At 50.5% G+C, this 4,260-nt stretch overlaps 1 pseudogene; it reads right to left on the bottom strand.

Moving 5' to 3' along the window:
- Positions 1–2,097: 2,097 nt before the first annotated feature.
- On the bottom strand, positions 2,098–4,039 carry LOC132116588 (uncharacterized; annotated as a pseudogene).
- Between the last annotated feature and the right edge of the window lie 221 nt (positions 4,040–4,260).

Raw genomic sequence — 4,260 nt, 5'->3', positions numbered from 1 at the left:
ATCAGGGTGCGTAGGGATGCGCACCGTGTGGAGGTTGGTGAGACCACAGTCTAAAGAGTCTTTGGCAAAGGATTCTTTGAACTTATACAGAACTTGTCTGAGTCCTTGACGATCCGTATCGCTCTGAAGTACATTAGCGTCTTGTAGAATTTGCTGCACTTGAGATTCAAAACCTGGGTAAGGCTCCTCCGTCGGTGTGTCATCAGTCGGTTTGGTATTGAGAGGTGTAGTAGGTTCATTAGCCTCACCGATGTTCTGGTGGGAGACTGTGTATATTGTGAGGTGTTGGTCCTCGGTCAGCTCTGTTCTGCACACCTGGTTTTTGGACACCGACATGACAGATGTGATGGTGATGAGTTTGAAGGGTGCAGTGAACAATGTGTTGTCTGTACTCCCTTCGGGTATCAGTGCAGGTGGAATGGGCCCAATGACGGGTAGTACAAGTTCAAAGTCATGAAAGTCATGGCTCACTAGCCATCCCAGCCGGTAGGCCTTGGGAATGTTGATGTTAGTTGCCGTGCAGTTGTTGAACAGGATGTATACTACACGAGATGACACTTCAGTGAGGGGTGTGGCTTCCAGTGTGAGTCCGAGTTCCACTAATTCAGGTGAGGGTTGGAAGAAACCCAGCGTGTGGTTTAAGGTTTGACCCCATCGCATGTTGAGCCGAATAGCGACCCCTTTGGTGTAAGCTGGTACCACCGTTTCCTGTTCGATAACTAAGATGCAGACTTCTGGAATGGTCTGCCCTGACATGAGGTTGTCATGGTTGATGGAAACGTGTGGCTGCAAAGTCAATGGGGCCCATACAACTTCATTAAAAATGTCCACATGAGCCTTGAGGCGAATCAAGAGGTCTGCTCCAATGTAAACATCGTGGGGCAGGTCCGGAAGGACCAGGAAATAATGAGTCAGGCATCGGTAATTCCATTTCACGTGCAAAACGCAGATTCCTCTGGCAGACACCATAGAGGATGGGTGTGAGTTCAAAGGGAAACGTGTGCGCTTGCTGGTATAAGGGAGGTCAGGTGTCTTCTCAATGATTGCATTGTATAGTGAGAGACTAATGGCTGAGTTGTCTGCCCATATGGCCAGAATACTGTCCGCTGTGGTTATATCATGCAGCTGGAGTTCGGTCTTGACCTTGGGGCAGTAGGTATCAGAGTCTTTGGTGGCCTTGAAGGTGCAGAGGATTGAGCTTGAGCCTTGGTTCGTTGTTGAGGCTGGGTACCCATGGCTGGCTGCTGGGGTTCCCGTGACCTCTGTGACCTGATAGTCTGGCTCTGTGGGAATTCCTGTGACCTCTGTGACCTGACAGTCTGGCACCGTGGGAATTCCTGTGACCTCTGTGACCTGACAGTCTGGTACCAGCGACCTGTGTGGCTGGAGGGGAAGAGGTTCTCGCACTTGAGCCCAGACTTTGAGCTGTTTGAAGTCTAGTAAAGGCGATCAAAGCGATCTAGCAGGTCTTTCCCGATGAGAAATTAATAATTGTTCATTGGTGAGACATAAATAGGATGTACTAGACTCATAAGACCGATCGTCAGGTGGATGGGAGCTACATTTCTGAGCTGGATGTCATTTTGGCTGTATGACTGCACATTCAGTTCGCAAGTGTGGAAATTAAGAGTTCGATTCTGTCTCTGAGCTTCAAATTTGAGCTTATCAAATAGTTGAGCCCAAATCAACGTGAGGTCTAAACCTGTGTCCACAAGGGCTTCGAGTCTCGTTTCCTTTTCTAAAGTGATGGTTAGGTAGAGTTTCCGAGCCACTCCCTTCTCGATTAGGTTCTCCAGGAGTTTTGGTGTTGGGGCTTGTGTGTTGATCGATAAGCAGTTAGGGTATGTTTTGTGTGTTGCGTTGTGGGTACAGATGACCAAAACAGCACTTTCTGGCATGTCAGTGCGTGGGATGATGCTTTCTTGGTCAGGGGCTGCAGGCGTCAGCTGGACTGAGTGGGTGTTGCTATTGTTTGATGATGCAACAGCTAGTTCGTTAGTTAGTGGTTGAAAAACAGTGTTCTGTGTGCTTGGTTCCGTTGCGGAGATGTGGGGAGTGGTGTTGGTTTCAGGCATAAGGTTTGGTCATGCGGTGTCTGGTTTATCCTTCTGGTCTTCCTTGTGAGGTTTCTTTTGAAGGAACTCTCTCAGTATACTCAGAAGTTCTGCAGCTTCGGACATGGCTGCACTTTCCTTGTTAGATGTGGGTTCAGCCTTGAGTTTCCAAGCATCACGTCGAGAGTGTTCCCCCTCCCGGCTTCCTGGGCTTGGTGTTCTGGAGACTGGAGGTCGGCTATTTCTGGGTCGCCGGCCGGCTTCCCAGGTGGCCCCCCCCTTTTGGTTGTGGGAGGGGCGAGGCCGGTCCCAGGATACTCCAGAGCGGTCATTCTGGTGCCTCGGACGGGCACCACCACCGCGACCGCGCTGCCCTCTGCTGGCTTGGAACGGTCTTGACTCTCAGTTGCTGGGTCTATAACTGTGGTGCTGTTGGGCGCCCTCTAGGGTCAACTCTGAAGAGGACTCAGAGACAGGGCAAATAGTTGGGTGTTTTACAGTCTTTTTTTGACACAGTCTTTTGTTTGGTGTAAGCCTTATGTGCTAAATCACGTAACTGTTGCGTTGACATGCTACGCGGGCACGCTAACACTCCCAAATGGTGGCTGACAGTAGGATGGAGGTTTCGAAGAAACAAAGTTCGGAAGTTAACGTCTTCCTCCATGCCTGGTTCATTTCTTGCTCCGAAGTAGGCACGTCGCAGTCGGTTATAGAAATTTGGTGGGGTTTCAAGTCGACCTTGCTTGAGGTCCATTGCGGTTACTAGCCCTTGGTCTGATTCTGGATCAGAGAATTCAGGCACCAAAGCTTTTCGCAGTTGCTGGTAGTCTGTTTTGACAGTCTCTGGTTGACGGTCTAAGAAACTGCGTACCTCACGACTGGACGTAATTCTGAGCAGGTATAGCTTGTCCCGAGTGGTTACGTTGGTGACAGTTTGTAAGTGAAAGTCTATATCTTGTAAGTAAGCGTGAATGTCGTGGCCTCCTGCAGGATCTGGGTTGAACGTAGGGATGTTTCTAGCCAGCTTGTCCAGTTCTTTGGGAGTTATGTGTCCGTGGCCGGTGACCCGGACTTTCTGGAAGGGTTTTCCCTCCCCTACTGCTGACAGGGGTTCGTGGAGGCTGGCTGGTGACATTGAGAAGCAGGCTTTCACCCCCTTTTTCAGCTCGAAGTTCTTGGCTGAAAGGCTGGGGTTCACTGGCCAGGGGAAACTCTGTGGAGTGTGTTTCCTCTTTCTGTTCACTTTGCAGTTTATAAGAATGTTTCAGTTCTCTGGGAACCATGTCAAGTTTATCTATTAGAAAGTCTTTACGCTGCGTTAAGGTCATGGATTTCAGCTCTGGACATTTTCAGGTGATTTTCATAGGCCTTAGCTTTAGCATCTCTTTCTTTCAGTTCGATTTCAGCCCTTTCAAGGAGGGCTTCACCTTGTCGGAGCTTTGCCTCGAGTCCCTCTCGGGCTTCTCTCTCCAAATGTTCTCTTTTGTCTGTGTCCAGACGAAGATTCTCCAGGGCATTTTGAAGTCTTTCCACTTCTTTCTGTAGCTCTGGATCTGTGGCGTTCTCTTTCTCGTGCTGGTCTTGGGTCTCGAGAAGCAGCTGATCTAGACGACTCTGGGTGTGGGCCTGATGCTTTAGGGCGTCCTCTGCTTGAAGTCTTAGAGCCGTGGCTTCCTGCTCCAGCTCGTGGTTGCTCTTTTCGCTGATCCGTGCCTGGGCGATGAGGAGGTGAGCCAAGGTCCCTGTGATCCTGGCGAGTTCTTTGTGCGTGTAACTCTGCGTCAGATCGTTTGCCATCAGCTGGTCCATCTCAGTGTCCAGTTGTCTCTGGCTCAAGTGCTGCAGGTCACAGGTGTCCTTGGGCAGGAAGGAGGTCGTCATCGTCTCCAGCCATGTCGTTAGCTGATCCCAAGGGACTGCGGGACTGGATGACCGCGACATCCTGGCTGACTGCGGACGAGAGAAGCACAGCACACACACAAAGAGGCCAATGCAAGTTTGTTCTCAGGTTAACGAGCTATCGTACGGGCTATGCCGTCTATACGAATTTCGGCTAACTGATGCAGACAGTTAGGCGGGTCCAATTAAGGGTCGGCCCAAAATAGAGACTTTACAGGGGGTAGCCTCGTGGGTCACCTGGTGACACCGGCTGCTCGGTTGTCGCTCTACTACTTAGCTCTCCTTGGGGTCTCTCGGTGAACTGTAA

Source organism: Carassius carassius, chromosome 36, assembly GCF_963082965.1.
Source record: "Carassius carassius chromosome 36, fCarCar2.1, whole genome shotgun sequence".
Lineage (NCBI taxonomy): Eukaryota > Metazoa > Chordata > Actinopteri > Cypriniformes > Cyprinidae > Carassius > Carassius carassius.
This window is presented reverse-complemented; position numbering and strand designations above follow the sequence as displayed.